The following is a 17455-nucleotide window of genomic DNA, read 5'->3' as shown; positions in this document are numbered from 1 at the left end:
TAAGCTGGATACAAGTATCCTCCATGGTGTGACTTCTAGGCAGCATATAATCAATTAAAATGCAAACATAAGTTACCAAAAGACATGTACAAGAATGTTCCTAGCAGCCTATTCATAACAGCCAGAACTGGGAGTACTCCGGATGTTACCAAGAGGAGAATGGGTAAGTCGATTGTGGTATATTCATGTAATGGAAAACTCCACAATGAGAACAAATGAACCACAACTTCATGCAACAGTGTGGATGGCGACTCGAGTTCAAAAACAGGCACCATTAGTTGGTCATATTAGAAATAAGGCTGTGCTGGCCAGGCATGGTGGCTCACAACTGTAATCCCAGCACTTTGGAAGGCCGAGGCAGGTGGATCACTTGAGTCCAAGAGTTTGAGATCAGTCTGGGCAACGTGAGGACACCCTGTGTCTACAAAAATACAAAAATTAGCTAGGCGTAGTGGCACATGCCTGTAGTCCCAGGGAGGGAGGCTGAGGTTGGGAGGATTGCTTGAGCCCGGGAGGTGGAGGTTGCAGTGAGCAAAGATTGTGTCACTGAGCTCCAGCCTGGGTGACAGAGTAAGAACCTGTCAGAAAAGAAAGAAAGAAAGAAAAGAAAGAAAAGAAGGAAGGAAGGAGGGAAGGAAGGAAGGAAAAGAAAAGAAGGAAAAAAGAAAGAAAGGAAGGAAAGAGAGGGAAGGAAGGAAGGAAAGAAGGAAGGAAGGAAGGGAGGGAGGGAGGGGAGGGGAGGGGACGGAAGGGGAGGGGAGGGAGAAGATAAGAAAGGAAAAGAAAAGACGTAAGATTGTGTTGGCCGGGTGCAGTGGCTCACGTCTGTAATCCCAGCACTTTGGGAGGCTGAGGTGGGCGGATTGCTTGAGCCCAGGAGTTTGAGACCAGCCTGGGCAACATAGTGGGGCCTTGTCTCTACAAAAAATAAAAAAATTAGCCAGGTGTGGTGGCAGGTGCCTGTAGTCCCAGCTTATTCGAGAGGCTGAGGTGGGAGGATTGCTTGAACCTGAAACGTGGAGGTTGCAGGGAGCTGAGATTGTGCCACTGCACTCCAGCCTGGGGGACAGAGTGAGACCCTGTCTCAAAAAAAAAAAAAAAAAAAGAAGGCTGTGTTTACCCTCAGAAGGTCACGAGGGAGGGAGGTTTCTAGGGGTTCCAGCAATGTTCTATTTTTTGATCCAAGTACTGGTTCTCAAGCATGCTCACTTTGTGAAAATTTACTGGGTGGAACTGTGGGGAAAAGAGAGAGATCAGACTGTTACTGTGTCTGTGTAGAAAGAAGTAGACATAAGAGACTCCATTTTGTTCTTGTGGCCCAGGCTGGAGTGCAATGGCGCGATCTCGGCTCACTGCAACCTCCACCTCCCAGGTTCAAGCAATTCTCCTGCCTCAGCCTTCCCAAGTAGCTGGGATTACAGGCATGCGCCACCACGCCCGGCTAATTTTGTATTTTTAGTAGAGATGGGGTTTCTCCGTGTGGGTCAGGCTGGTCTCAAACTCCCGATCTCAGGTGATCTGCCCACCTCGGCCTCCCAAAGTCCTGGGATTACAGGCGTGAGCTACCGCGCCCGGCTAATTTTTTTGTACTGGTTGCAGTGAGCCGAGATCGCGCCATTGCACTCCAGCCTGGGCAACAAGAACAAAATGGAGTCTCTTATGTCTACTTCTTTCTACACAGACACAGTAGCAATCTGATCTCTCTTTCCTTTCCCCACATGGAACTAAATTTGTGTTTTTCAAACAAAGATGTTACACCTTGCAGTTTGTACTCTGTTAAATGCTTTTAAATTTTACACACAAAACTCCAAGGGATCACATGAGTGACAGAATTGAAACACTCACACTGTTTTTTGGGTTTGGAAACCACCCCCGCTCCATCCCACACGGGGGCTTGCGGATCCAGCTCTGTGCCCGGCCCCCCTCTTGCACACATCCGGAAAGCAGGTGGGCAGGGAAAGCAGGTGGGTGTGGTCTGGAGGAGAGAGGGGCACAGGCTGAGAATGGTGGGGGGGGGTCCCTGGGCCCTGCATGGTGAGAGGAGGCCCAGGGCAGGGCCTTCTAAAATCCAAGGCCCCGACAGCAGGGTCCCTGGCTGCCTAGGTCTAGGGGCAGGACCGAAGGTCATCGAGGACGGGTGGCCTGGGATTGCTGGCACCAATTCCTGTTACCTCGAGGGTGGGGCCAGCCAAAAGGAGGGATTAGGATGAGGAGGCAATGCCTCCCTTAAGGAATTCTGACTGTGACTCGGTCGTTGTAGGGAGGGGGCTGTGAATTTCAATGCAGGCAAGTCAGGCCCTGGGCACATCCTGGCTCCTGTCTTGGAAGCTGGTGAACACCCCTAGCCAGTGTGGCCGAAGGCAGCATTCTGGACCAGTCCAGGCCTTCTGCACGGGTATAGCACAGCCCTTTGCCTCTCACTATGTGGGCTGTGCCAGGACGTAGTACCTTGACCTTCAAGTTCTTTTTTTTCTTTTAAATTGAGACAGGGTTTTGCTCTGTGGTCCAGGCTGGAGTGCAGTGGCACGATCTCAGCTCACTGAAACCTCCGCCTCCTGGGCTCAACGGATCCTCCTGCCTCAGCCTCCTGAGTAGCTGGGACTACAGGCACCTGCCACCATGCCTGGCCAGTTTTAAAAAATATTTTGTAGAGACAGAGTTGCCCAGGCTGGTCTCAAATTCCCGGGCTCAGGCAGTCCTCCCACCTTTGCCTCCCAAAGTGCTGGGATTACAGTTGTGAGCCGCCGCACAGCCCCCCAGGTTGTTATCACTCATCACAGAATGTTCTCAGCTTGTTCTTCTGCGTGTGGCCAACCTGGAGGCGCAGGGCTGGGTTCCCATGCGGCCTCCTTGCCACGGGGTCCAGGAAGGCTGTTTCCAAACCCTCTTGGCAGGAAGATACACTTCTGGTGGGATTCAGGTGGAAAGAGACTCCCTCACTACTGGAGAGCAGGCTGGGGTCTGTGTGCTTGGATAGTTATCCCACAGAGAGGGACTTCACAAGCCCGAGAGAGAACAGTCCCACCAGGAACAGAGGAGGAGTGAACAGGACAGAGACACGGACAGGCAGGACTTTTCTGAACAGTCATTTGAACCAGAGAACAATTTTTCAATGGACAATAAATGTTGCATATAATTGAAATCTCGGTTACATTCCCTGAAAAGTGCTTTCTGTGCAACCTGAGATAAGAGACTCTCCTGGAGCTGCGGTTTCCTCATCTGTTACACAGGGGTTATAAGGCCTTCCCGTTTCTATCCGGGATGACTGGGAAATTCCTCTGGAAAACAACTACAAATGCAAAGGTGAAGTATTTGATGATGTGTATATGAGCACTTCCCAGTGGGTTTTGTGGTCTGTGGGCATCTCCATAGGTCAATAGGTCTTAATAGTTTAAAAAAAGATTCCTTGGTTAATTAATTTGATGAAACACTGGGTTAAACACAGTCAAGCAGATTTCCTTACTGCAGGACTTCTCAAGGCCTTTAGTATATTAATACGCATTGAAAATCGCCAGGAGAGGGGTGTTCTATGTGGCATATCTCAGACATATTTACCTAGAGAAGGGGGTGTGGTATGTGTGCGTGTGTGTGTGTGTGAGAGAGAGAGAGAGAGAAAGAAAGAGAGAAAGAAGAAGGAAGGAAGGAAGGAAAAGGAAGGAAGGAAGAGGAAAGGAAGGAAGGAAGGAGGGAGGGAGAGAGGCAGGGAAGGAAGGAAAAGGAAAGGGAAGGAAGGAAGGAAGGAAGGAAGGAAAAAAATTCATGGGGTTAGTTCAGGGAAATTCTGTGGTAAATTTTAACAGCAAGTGAAGAATGCTGTTCCACATGGATGCAGGTATTTTTTCCACCATGCCAATTTTACAGTGCAAACTGAATCTAACAGGTTGGATTAATTTGGGGATATGCATTGCTCCACTCAGACAGTCTCTGCATAGATTGCCAGGGCGATGGGAACTAATTCAGAAAAGCGGAGGAAGACTGTGGCTTGCAAAGCCCGCAGATACATGGCTGCTTTGAGGATTTTCTTTTGCTCAAAGGATTTAGGGTGGGGGTGGGGAGTGGGGAGGATGGGAGGTGCTTCTTTTGCTTAGAATAAAATTGCAACCTTGAGGCCAAATGACAGAGGCTTCTCAGCGTATGGCTGGAGAAGTGCAAATGAGAAACAGTTCTGTTTTGGTGAGTGTTTTGGCTTTGTTTTTGATGAGTTTTGATCATCAGTTTGCTTTTTTCTAAAATACAATTTTTTAAATGCTCTTATAAAACACATTTTAATTATTGAAATTCCGGCAAGAGAATGTGTTATTGCGCATACAAAGCACTCTAGGTCTTAACTCCTCATTCCCAGAGACGTGGTGTTTTCCCATCATGCATTTCAATAACATGAGGTTTCTTCGGTGCATCCGGTGACCTTTGGTCATAGCAGAGTAGCCTGGGCTGTGTGGGAGACAGGTTCTGGGTGAGTGTGTGCGGGCCGAGGCGTGGGCCCTGGTTCCCTCTTGGCGCTGTTCCGTCTGCTTTTTCATTGGAAGAAGTGAAGCCTCTCATCTAATTCTGTCACCAATACTAAATGGCCTTTCTATATTTTGACACACTGAATCACCATGTCCGAGTTTGTTCCATTATGTATGATGGCTCATGTTTGGGGATGATGAATCATGATTTTTTTTTTCTGAGCCCCTGCCTCCCGGCAGGGCCTCCCTCCTCTCCTATTCACCCTTCTTTGAAGCTGGACCCCTGGGCAAGGGGCCCACCAGGAGCACCGCAAGAGGTGGAAACGCAGATGAAAGAGCAGCTCTGGAATCTCCCAGGCCTGCGGGCACGCACATCCCCGCTCCGCGGACAAATGGCAGAAAGACAACTGGATGCAGCAGAAAACACAGCATCGTTGGCCCAGGTCTCCATGGCAGCTAGGAGGGGAAAGAGAGCTGCTCCCCCTCCAGCCCTCACCTACCACGGAGCCTGGTGTGCAGAGAGCAGAGCCCGGCGCGGCAGCCTCTTCCCGCTGCCACACATCTGCCTGCCCAGTTCCAGGCTGGGGTTCAGCCCCCACCTAACTCTCCTGGGAAGACATGACTCTTACACAGCTCCAGGCCCGTCTCCTGGGCTCCTTCCCCATTGCCTGGGATGGCTGCATGTGGCGCCTGGGCCTCCTCATGCTTCCCTGGCCTCCATGTGGTGCCCAGGCCCGGGCGAGTGGTCTGTGGGGAGGGCACGGGCTCACCAGCATGCAGTCGCCACCACTGACCAGCCCCCTGCAGCTCATGTGTGGGTGATCGGCCAGCATGTCCTCCTCTGAGCCTTGGCTCTGACCTGACTAGGTGGGAGGGCAGCCCACGAGATGCCGTGTCGGACCAGCCCCTGAGAGGCCCCTCCCCAGTCCACCCCTCTCTCAATCTGTTTTACTTTCCCTTCCTTCAAAGGGCTCCCTGGGCAGCTGCCTTGGGCCTCAGGCTGGGGCAGGGCCCTCCTGTCTGCTGCTCTCTGCTTTTCAGACACTGAGTGAGACTTTACTGTCATCACCCATCTGGGGCAGCCTCCCTGTTAGACCAGGATTTTATTCACTTTCACGTGCCCGGCACTCAGAGCACCGAGCTAGTAAGCCCACTGGCTTTCCAGGTCTGAAGCCTGCCATCCGGTCAGCACAGCCTCCCCACTGCTGCCAGTGCCCGGCCTGTGTGCAGGGCTGCTTGCCACTCCAGGCCACCTCTGGCCGGAGCAAGGACACAGGTCCTGGTGGTGCAGGAGGAGGCTGTCCTGCTGGAAAAGGGGGTGGCCCTTGCCATCTAACCTGCAGCCAACTGCACCTGCCACGCTGGCCCTTCTGCGGCAGCAGCCCAGGTTCTGGCTCCCTGTGCCCAGGTGGTCCTCCCGTGAGCACCTCTTCTAAGGACTCCAGCCTTGCAATGGTTGCAGGACTGCCCTGCTGAGAAGCACAGGCAGTGCGCACAGCCTTGGACATCTGGGGCCAGTGCCCCAGCAGGGGGATGGAACTCCTCTGCTCCTGGGGGCCTGGTGTCTACTGTGCTGGATGGCCCCCCCAAGCGTCCCACCCCTCACTCCCCAGGTGCTCCTATTTGGGTTTGAGCTTTGCTAAGCACCACCCCTGCTCTGTGTTGGGTGCTGGGGCATCTCCCAGAATGCCCCACCATCTGTGACCCCATAGGAGGAAGAAGGGGCTCCGGGGCTCTCATTTGCTGAGGCGTTCAGAGGCATGAGCTCATGCCATCCTTGCAAACCTCCAGCAAAATGAGTGTCGTATTTCTGTTTACAGATGAGGAAACAGAGAAGTTAGGTGCCTTGTTCAATGCCCTAGAGGTAGTAAGTGGCAGAGCTGGGATTCAAACCTAGAAACACCTGTCTCCTTGTAGCATGCACCATGTCAGACTCTGGAGAAGCCTTTTGTGGATTGTCTCTGCCATGAGACCTCACAGACCCTAGGAGAGAGATGCTGTTTGCTACGGTCTGAATGTTTGTCCCTCCAAAACTCATGTTGAAATTTAATTGCCCTTGTAGCAGTATTAAGATGTGGGGCCTTTAAGCGGTGATTAGGCCACGAGGGCTCTGCCTGCAGGGATGGGATTAATACTGTCATAAAAGGCCAAGTTCAGTTTCCTTCTGTCTCTCTTTGCCCTTCTGCCTTCTGCTGTGTGCTGATGCATCAAGAAGGCCCTGGCCAGAGGTTGGGGTTTGGGGTTAGGAAGGCCTTGGACTTCCCAAGCCCCAGACTGTGAGAAAATAAATTTCTGTTCATTAAAGAGTACCCAGTCTCAGGTATTCTGTCATAGCAACACACTATTGCTGCACATTACAGACAAGACACTATTGCTGTCTGTTTTACCGGTGAAGAAATTGAAGCCCAGAGAGGCCAAGCAACTCACACAGCTGGGAAGTGGCAGGGACAAAATCAGATCCCAGTCTGTCTGTCTGGAGCTGTGATCACACTGCCCGCTGCCTCCCACCAGCTGAGCACACAAGAGGCCCCATCAATCCTTAGGGTTGCCATCCTTCAGGGGGCCTTGCCTCTGTCTACAGGACAGGCTTGGCGCCACGTGATGGGCTGCAGTTTCCATGAGAGGCGAACCCTGTCCTCTTCGGAAGGAGGAAGCTTTTTCTCTTTCAATCTTTTTTTTTTTTTTTGAGATAGAGTCTCACTCTGTCGCCCAGGCTGGAGTGCAGTGGCGCGATCTCAGCTCACTGCAAGCTCCACCTCCCGGGTTCACACCATTCTCCTGCCTCAACCTCCCGAGTAGCTGGGATTACAGGCGCCCGCCACCACGCCCGGCTAATTTTTTTGTATTTTTAGTAGAGACGGGATTTCACCATGTTAGCCAGGATGGTCTCGATCGCCTGACCTCGTGATCCGCCCGCCTCGGCCTCCCAAAGTGCTGGGATTACAGGCGTGAGCCACCGCGCCCGGCCTTCTCTTTGAATCTTGATCACGGCCTCCTACCTCCCCTCGGCTGAGGCTAGCTGTAGCAGGGCGTGGGGTTCAACAGAGAAGAGCAATTAAGGCCTCTGAGCCATTTGTGCTGATTTTCCTATTAAGCTGTTGTTACCATCCAGGCTGAGGCGGCCAGACTTGGGATAATGACTGGTTTTGCAGATCAGCAGGGTGTAAAGGAGATTCTGCTGTTGGTAAACAGTTTGGCAATTTGAAGAGCAAATTGTGGCCTGCACGAGGAGTGGGGCGGATGCCAGGCTACCCCCGTGGAAACACTGGGGAAGGAAGCAGCGTCTGCAGCGGGGGCGAGGGACTGGAGGGAGAGAGGTGATGGCAGGAGGCAGGCGGAGTCGGCATGGACTGGGCGCCATCTCCACAAACTTCCAACCCTGTGGCCGCTAACGTGCTGGGGCTGAGGGGTCTTGTTCTGGCATTGTGGTCCGATGGGAGACAGACACGTGGGTGGGTTCTTAAATACAACACACGACCACAGTGCGACACCACTTCACACCCACCAGGATGGCTCCTACCCCAAATCGGAAAATAACAAGTGTTCGTGGGGATGTGGCGAGGCCGGAACCCTTGCGCACCATTGGTAGGAGAGTAAAATGGAGCAGCTGCTGCGGAAAACAGCCTGGAGGGTCCTCAAAAGATTCATGGCAGGATTATCAGCGCATCACAGAATTCTCATATGATCCAGCAATTTCTCTTCCGGGTATACGTAAAAAAACTGAAGACGGGGACTCAAGCACATTTTTGCACAGCTGTGTGTACAGTAGCATTATTCACAATAGTCAAAGGTGGAAACAACTCAACTGTCCATCAGTGATGAATGGATAAAACATGTGATGAATGGATAAAACATGTGATGTGGTCTCTCCATACAGTGGAATATTATTCAGCCTTATTAGAAGGGGAGGGAATTCTGATGTATGCCAGTACATGGATGAACCTTGAAGACATTAAGTGAAATACATCAGTCACAGACAAGTGCTGTGTGATTCCACTCCTGTGAAGTGCCTACAGTCGTCACATCCATAGAGATAAAGGCAGAATGCTGGGTGCCGGGGCTGGGGGGGTGGGGAGCTGTTGTTTAGTGGGTAGAGAGTTTCAGTTTGGGAAGATGAATCAGTTCTGTGGACGGATGGTGGTGATGGTTGCACAACAATGTGAGTGGACTCCATGCCACTGACCTGTACACTGAAAAATGATTAAAATGGTACTTTATGTATATCCTGGCAATGGCAAAACAGTGCCCAGGTGGGAATTCCGGAGCCCCGAATCTGCACAATGAAGCTGCAGCCAATTCCTCTGGGGGTGGGGGGTGGCGGTGATAGGTTCTAGTAAAAAATACTTGTGGTGAGGACTGGTTAACTCATTCATAAACCAGCAAGCGCTGGCTGCACCTGCTCTCTGTGGGACCCTGGGAGATGGCCAGCTGTGGGCGCCTGAGGGTGGGTTTCAGCACCACTGCAGGTGAGGAAGAAGGGTTGGGGGGATGGGGGTGGGAGGTCTCCCCAGGCCTCAGAGGCCAGAGGGCCCTGCTGCCATCAAGGGCGAGCAGGGGCTCCCTGCGGGGGGGTTTGTGCCTTTCCCATTAGGCCCTTATCAATAGCGCAAGTAATTTCAGGTTTGGCTGGGAAAAATTCACTCAATCAGCTGGCGTCTATCATTTCCCCATAATGACTGTGTTTTTCTCTGGCTGCGAGATGCCCTGAAGCACTTATTTTCTTGAACTCAGAGCAGCTGCAGGGTCCAACTGTGTGAGCTGCCTCGGCAGGGGTCACACTTCCTGCCTTTTTCTTTCTCCTGCAGGAATTTAGCTGTCAGCGCCAGGCGAATCGGGTCCCTGTGGCGGGTTCCTTTTCCCCAGCCCCCTGCTCAGCTGTCAGGATGGAGGCTAGATGTCACCTCTGCCGTGGGCCCCCCAGAGGGGAGGTGGTTAATCAGGGTGATGATGATGAAGATGGCAATGACCCCTTTGAGGTGCACAGCCCTTTACTACTGACACCTCCTATTCCTGGTTGATATCTCATTTGAAGTGCACAGCCCTTTACAGTTGACATCCCCTATTCCTGGTTGATCTCATTTCATCTTCATAGCCATCCCAGGGGTTCAAGGGTTATCCTTATTTTCCAGGGAAGGCTCGGAGAGAGTCAAGAAGTGCATCGCCCAAATGGCCACCAGTACAGACGCTCTAACACCGGCATGACTGATTCCATCACAGAGCTCACCCCATGTAGTGGGAGTTAGGGATTTTGTGGCTTGATGAGAAGCCTTTTGTCCTCCATAAAACAGGTGTGACATGCCTTCCCAGTTGGCCTCCCGGGCATGGTGAGAAGAATCAAAGAGACATGGTGGATGGGGCGGGAGGGCATGAACTGGGAGGAGCCATCTGATGGGAGAAAGGGTCAAGGGTGGCACGACTGCAACTGACCTCCAGCTAGTTCACTCCACCTGCCTCAGGACAAGTTCCAACGCTGGGGGTCAGCCTTGAACACAGGGAAATGGGGGTGGGGCGCAGGCATCAGGCCAGGGTGATGGGCCATTCACATTTGTTATAACGGAACAAAAACCAGCGATTTCCTCCGAGATACAATCAAGCAAGTTTCCAATAGCAGCCGATGTCAAAGAGGGGAGCCGCGCAGAGTGAATAGTGGAAACACTGATTGACACTCTTATTGGGAAGAGGCCAGAAGAAGCAAACATTAACACGTGGCTGTCAGAGGGTTGACCAGACACTGGGCCTAGTCCTCGCTGTGCTCCAGGGCTGGGGTCAGCAGGGCTGATAACTTCATTTGCAGAGCCCATGGTGACCTGGAGTCATTTCATTAGTCCCTTTGTCAGAGGCGTTTGAACCAGAGCGACTCCATCTTGAATAGGGAAGGGCTGGGTGAAATAAGGCTGAGACCTACTGGGCTGCATTCCCAGGAGGTTAAGGCATTCTTAGACACAGAATGAGATACGAGATCAGCACAAGATACAGGTCATAAAGACCTTGCTGATCAGGTTGCAGTAAAGAAGCCAGCCAAAACCCACCAAAACCAAGATGGCGATGAGAGTGACCTCTGGTTGTCCACACTGCTACACTCCCACCAGGGCCATGACAGCTTACAGATGCCACGGCAATGCCAGGAAATTACCCTATATTGTCTAAAAAAAGAAAAAGTCATGAATAATCCACCCCTCGTTTAGCATATCATCAAGAAATAACCATAAAAATGGGCAACCGGTAGCCCTTGGGCTGCTCTGCCTATGGAGTAGCCATTTTTTATTCCTTTGCTTTTTTCATAAACTTGCTTTCACTTTATGGACTTACCTCGAATTCTTTCTTGCACGAGTTCCAAGAACTCTCTCTTGGGGTCTGGATTGGGACCCCTTTCCAGTAACACCTTTGGCTTCCAAGAAGGAGGTTGCATATGACTAATAAGAGCGTGGCATTTGACTCAAGCCTGAGAAAGTTCCAGGGTGACAGTGAGTAGTGAGGGGCTGCTGGGGCCCCAGGAGTAAAGTGCCCAGGGAAAGCGGGCTTCTGCGGTTTAACCATCCCAGAATCCCTGTCCCTCTTTTGGGGAGCCATCCCTCACCTGCTCGATGCCCGTATGTTCTGCTCAGGGCAGCCCCCCCCCCCCCACCTGAGACTTTGGTCCTCTATTCCAGAGGTGGCATGGAACCAACTAGAGCCCACACTCCCTGGGTCAAGGGTGGGAGAGATCCAAGCCAGAGAGCCCTCTCTGTGGCGGGGGCTTCTGCGGACAGGCATATTCTCTGCCGGGGTTGTGGAGGTGGCGGAGTGTGAGGCTGTAGAAGCTGGCAGAGGCCTTTGCAGCCGTGCGTGCCTTGCCTAAGGAGGAGAGCAATGGCCAGGAGAGCGGCCAGAGAGAGCCCAGACTCAGGACGTCCCTTGAGCCCCCACATCCTGCTGTGCCTGCATCCCCCGGCCCCCATGGACATCCTGGTGTCACTAGCCAATAAACTCCCTTTTCTGCTTGCACTAGACAGAACTGGGTTCCTGTCATTAGCAACCGAAAGTGTTCCAGCTAAAAATACACTCGAGATTTTAACTTCTTTAAACCCTCTCCTAAATTATAAATTGCTCTTTTAAATATAATAATTAGTGGTGGTAATAATTTATTCTCAGGTCTTTGAATACAATGTTCTGTTTCATAGGAAACCTGAATTGAGTGGGGAAGCATTGGAGGAAGGTGGTCCTGGTCCCACTAGCCTCCCAGAGGCCTGGCATGTGAATAGCGACACTTTGGCCAAATGCGCTCGGTAGCCATCATAGCCCCAGGGCCTGTGAGGAAGAAATCATCCTTTGGTGACTGACCTGGCAGGTGAAAGAGGTACCAGGGGTGATGGAGGCCCTGAGTGAGGGGGCATCATCAGGGAAGATTGTCCCAACCCACCAGGAGGGGAGAGAATGGGCACAGTTACCTTTCGAAGCATCCCGGCGTAGGTGCTGTGCTGGGCCCTCAGGAGCATCAGGCCTTTCCATACTCAGCAGTCAGGCAGCAGGAAGGTGTCACTCTCCCCATCCTGCTGCCAAGAACCAGGGGCTCAGATGCCACTGACGACTTCCACCCCGGTCCTCTGCCTCCTTTCATGTCCCCCTGTGGATGAGGGGGGACATCGGTCATCTCTGACCCTCACGGCGTTCCAGGAGAGAGCAGGAGAGAGATTGCTGTCCTCAGCCTGGAGGCGGGGTGGGGGCGATGAGGACCAGAGGGCCGGGCGCCATGTCCAGGAGGCTTGGGATGTCCCTGGGACCCAGGTCTCCCCAACTGTCTGCCGTGGGCTGAACTGGGTCCCCCAAAAAGATATTCAAAGTCTTAAACCCCTGTGACCTTGTTTGGAAATGGAGTTCTTCGCAGATGAAATCCAGTTAAGGTGAGGTCACCCTGGAGTAGGTTGGCCCCTGAATCCAATGACTGGTGTCCTTGTGAGAGAGGAGAAGAGACCCCCAGTGAGAATGTCAAGTGACAACAGAGATTGGAGTGGCGTGGCCACAAGGCAAGGAGTACCTGGGGCTACCAGAAGCTGGAAGCGGCAAGGAAGGACTCCCCGTGCCCCCACCCCCACAGGCTTTGGAGGGAGCTGAGCCCTGCTGACAGCTTGAGTGCGGACTTCTAGCTTCCAGAATGAGGAGACAATGCATCTCTTCTGCAGTTGTTGTTTTTGAGACAGTCTCCCTCTGTTGCCCAGGCTGGAGTGCAATGGCAAGATCTCAGCTCACTGCAGCCTCTACCTCCCCGGTTCAAGCGATTCTCCTGCCTCAGCTTCCCGAGTAGCTGGGACTACAGGTGCCCACCACCACGCCCAGCTAATTTTTGTACTTTTAGTAGAGACAGGTTTCATCATGTTGGCCAGGCTTGCCTCAAACTCCTGACCTCAAGTGATCTGCCCGCCTCGGCCTCCCAAAGTGCTGGGATAACAGGCGTGAGCCACCGCGCCCGGCCACATCTCTGTTGTTTGAAGCCACCCCATCTGTGGAACTCTGTTAAGGCAGAGTCATAGGGAACTCACACACCCTGTAAGCTCAGCGTGACCCGGCCACCGGGACATGCAGCTGGGAGTGCTGAGTGGGGAAGTGGGGAGGGTGAGGGAGGGAGACGACTGCCCACTCTAGGTCACGAACGCCCCAGAGTCAGCCTTGGCCCATTAAGGAAGGAGTAATAACACCAGCCTGCTCCCCTGCCCTCTCCTGAGGCTGGGCTGTCATCACAGAGCGCTAATGACACCTTCCCTTTGAATTGGAAACAATGTCCTCCCAGCTGCAGCGCCTGAGCCAGAAGCACAGGAATGCTTTCAAAGGAGGGAGGGTGTGACCCCAAGAGAGGTTCAGATGTTCATTAAGCAGGCCTCCCTGCACCTGGGCCGCCAGGCTGGGTTAACTCCCTCCACCCCAGGAGCTGTCAGGCAGCAAGCTCCCTTCATTCAATGCTGCCTTGCCCCGCAGGCAGACTAGCCACGGCCTCTCTCACTCCTCTCCCCTCTCTCCAGCCCCCTTGACTGCAGTTGCTGGTGGCTGCTTTATTCTGAGGCTGAGTCCTCCCTTTATCCTCCGTCCCAGCTCCAGCGGCCTGGCTGGGAGGTCCTGGGCTGAGGCCACAGGCCCTTTGCACCCAGAGCCTACCTCCCAATGCCCCTGCTGACACGGGTCTTGGTTTCGTGCTCTCAGTGGGCCTCACCGCTCTGCCCCGTGCAAGGATGCAGCCGTGCCAAGACCCCAGCACAGGCTTGCCCAACTTTGTGTCACTCCCCGAGACGTTCCCAGCATGTGAAGGTCCAGAAGTCACTAGAAGCCCAGGTGGCTGTTCCCCAGCCTGTATCCTCTGCCTTCTGAGCCTCCAGAGTACACAGCTGAGTTGTTTACGGCCCTGAACTTTGCAAGCCTCTTAACGCAGCATTTCAGCTGCGACCTGGAAGCTTTTGAAATATTAAAATCTTGTTAGCTCCCTGAGCTTTTCCAGGGCTTCGGAGTCCAGTGACTTCCTCTGGTTTCACAAGTCAAATTCAGGCCATGGCTCTTCGCCTCCCTTTGCAGGGTGAGCTGAGGCTTCGAGAGGACGCCTCTCCCCGTCTCCGTCACCTGCCCTTAGCTCTTGGCCTGATGCCTGGTGAAGACTTATGGGTCCTCTCCTGATCCACCCTCACCTTGGCTGTGGCACTCTGATGGGGAGTCCTGGCAGCTGCAGCGGCCCCCATAGCGGGCAGAGCTCTGACCCCACTTTATTAGTGGGACCCAGCCCAGCCAGGGCTTGCCAGGGCTCTCTGTTTCCTGACTTGGGATTTCTGCCTGTGTTCCACGAGTCACAGCAGATGAGGTGTTCCAGTTATCTACCGCTGTAAGAAATCACCCCAAAACACAGTGGCTTAAAACACCAAGATTTTATTCTCTCTCATGGCTTCTGTGGACAGGAATTTGGGACACACCTAGCCGGAAGGACCTAGCCTGGGACCTCAGATGGTTGCAGTCAGATATGCCTAGAGCTGGAACAGTGGGACTGAAGCCTCTTTTCTTGTAGCCTCTCCTCTCCCGCAAGCCAGAGGAGGAGCCACAGAGGGTTGCTAAGTTCCCTTCATACCAAGGGAGGAAATTTTAAAAAATAAGGACCCACCATCCATTCTCCCCATCACTTCATAAAAGAATGGATGTGCCAGGTGCAGTGGCTCATGGCTGTAATCCCAGCACTTTGGGAGGCCAAGGCAGGAGGATTGCTTGAGCCCAGGAGCTTGAGACCAGCCAGGGCAATATAGAAAGACCCTGTCTCTACTAAAAATTTAAAAAAGTAGCCGGGCATAGTGGCACGCTTCTACAGTCCCGTCTACTCTGGAGGCTGAGGCGGGAGGATTGCTTGAGCATGGGGGGACAAGGCCTCAGTGAGCTGTGATCATGCCATTATGCCACTGCACTCCAGACTGGGCAACAGAGTGAGATCTTATCACTTAAAAAAATGGATGTAGTTATACATCTGAGTGCAAAGGTCAGTTACTCACAGTGGACGTATTTGCTTTAGAAAAAACTCACCCCACAGATATTGCTCTCCTTTTGTTCCCCACCAGCACAAACTTGATCCCAGAGGCACATCCCTGGCCCTGGACTCCCCTTTCATAGGGTTGGAGCAGGACTCCAAGGTCAAGGTTCCTAACAGCATGGCCCAACCCCAGGCAGCCCCTGTACGCTTCCTCCTGCCTGCAGGACAGAGACCTCTGGCCAGTCAAGGCCACGGATTTCAATAGAAAACCCATCGAGAGCTGCTTGCCTGTCTATGGGGGAGGGAAGATGCTGAAGGCAAGGCTCATACAGGCCGGGAATCTGTCTCCACTCCCCTGCTAGCCTGTGAGAACAGAGGCACTTAGTGTAGTCCAGGATTCACTCTTTTGTCTCCTAGGATCCCTCCCCTTAGAGCTGCCTTCTTTTTTTTTTTTTTTTTTTTGAGACGGAGTCTCGCTCTGTTGCCCAAGCTAGAGTGCACGAAATCTTGGCTCACTGCCAGCTCCGCCTTCCGGGTTTACACCATTCTCCTGCCTCAGCCTCCCAAGTAGCTGGGACTACAGGCACCCGCCACCACGCCCGGCTAATTTTTTGTATTTTTAGTAGAGATGGGGTTTCACCATGTTAGCCAGGATAGTCTCGATCTCCTGACCTGGTGATCCTCCTGCCTCGGCCTCCCAAAGTGCTGGGATTACAGGCGTGAGCCACCGTGCCCGGCCAGAGCTGCCTTCTTAGAGTCCCTCGCTCTGAGTCACTGCCTGGAACGTCGCTGGCTGCAGGAAGCCCGTCCTTTTCCTTGGAGCTGAGCACTTCTTGCCCCTTAATTGAATGACCCCATACTGTGGTTTGTCCCCTCATCTTTCATTTGCAGGAAAGCATTTCTTTTCTGTCTCCTCTTCCAAAAGGTCATTTAAAATCAGATCTCAGCTGTGGGGCACAGGCTTTGAGACTTTTTGTTTTGACAGCCTGGAAGCTTCCTTCTTGTTCTGTTCTGTTCCAACTAGGAGAGGTGGTGCCCAGGTGCCTCATGGATGATGGACAGTTAGAGCCAGCTCCGTGGCTCCCGAGAGCCCGGAATTCCATGGGAGGAATGGTGCAAGCTGGTTGTTAAAATGTGGTTGCTTGGCGGGAATCTTTACACCACTGAAATGGGAACCATCCCACACAGTGTCTGACCCCACTTAGTGAGGGGGGTTCAGCCCTGGCTCGCGCTGCAATGTCTGGGAGGCCTTTATGTCAAGTGCCTGGGCCGCACCACAAGCTAATCAAATCGAAGTCCCTGGGAGTGAGGCGGGTGCACTGGCGTTTTAAATTCCCCTGGTGATTTCAACGCACAGCCAAGGTTGAGAGCAAGGCGAGGGGCTCCTGTGTAGAGATGTCTGCCCCAGGAGACACGATTGATCGGCCACCTCCCTCCCAGGCGCCACTGCTCACTGCCCAAAGCAGGGCTGGGGGCTGTCTGGGAATAGGGCAAGACTTCTCCTTCACTGAAAAAAGCTGATCTATGTCCCAGACCAGCACCTGGTCCGAGACCAGTTATTTACCCAGTTATTTAACTGAGCTCTTTATCTTCTTGGTCAATAAAAAGCACCATGAAAGCTCTGATATCAGGGAGGGGTGGCCAAGCACACCTTTCCTGGGAAGCACAAATACACCGTGTTTATTAAGGTGCTTGGCGACCTGGGGCGAGTCCCTGCCCCACCGGGAGCATCTGTCTCCAGGTGTAAATGCGGGTGTTTTGCTGAGAGATGGCAAGGCCTCGCCAATGCTGCCCCCTCAGACTGCCCAGGCTGAAGCCATGGCCTTTTTTCTTTTAAACACACAGACTCAGAAGGGAGGAGCTCAGCCCAAGGCCCCAGGTAGGGAAGCTGGGCTGGGCTGCCACTGACGTACGGGCTCTAGGTGCCCTGTCTCAGATGGCTCTGCAAAGAAGCTCCGAGACTGGGCCTCCAGGGCCTGAGGAGAAGCGTGAACAGGGGGAGGGTGGGGGGCTCCACAGGGGGTCAGGGGCTGGAGGATTGGGGTGGAGCAAACCAGGAACCCACCGTTTCAGGATGTCTTCACTTTTTGTTGGCAGCAGCCTCAAAAGCTGAATGGAGCCAACTTCATCATCCTCTTCTGAATGATCTGATTCAAGTGGGGCCTTGCTGGGGAAACTGAGGTCCAGCCACCAACAGCAGTCATGATGCTCCTGTAGCTCCCTTCCCCCAGTTTGCTCCCAGAAAGGACTACATTGTCAACAGCCACAGGGCTGACCCTCATTTCCACGTCCAGGCCGTGGCCAGGGCCATTGCTGGAGCCCAGCTAGGTGCTTCTGCTGTGCCCCACCTGGGAGCCGTGCCCCACCTGGGAGCCGTGCCCCATCCCTCTTCCCTGCAGCACCCACTGACTCGCCTGGCCATGGGGTCTGGGCCCTCACTGTTGCAGTGCTTCCCATTCTGTTCCGTTTCATTTGGAATTGTTCTTCCAGTGTTTAGAGTGTTCCTAGAAAGGGACTGTAAGCGCCACCAGAAGAAAGG

At 53.2% G+C, this 17455-nt stretch overlaps 1 protein-coding gene across 1 annotated transcript in view; it reads left to right on the top strand.

Moving 5' to 3' along the window:
* The window catches only part of HPCAL1 (hippocalcin like 1), a 292220-nt gene that overhangs the window by 73145 nt on the left and 201620 nt on the right, over nt 1-17455 (top strand). The gene's annotated exons all lie outside the window — the stretch shown is intronic.

Source organism: Pan paniscus, chromosome 12 (genome assembly GCF_029289425.2).
Source record: "Pan paniscus chromosome 12, NHGRI_mPanPan1-v2.0_pri, whole genome shotgun sequence".
NCBI lineage: Eukaryota > Metazoa > Chordata > Mammalia > Primates > Hominidae > Pan > Pan paniscus.
Note: the sequence above shows the minus strand (reverse complement) of the source record. Positions and strands in the feature narration are given on the sequence as shown.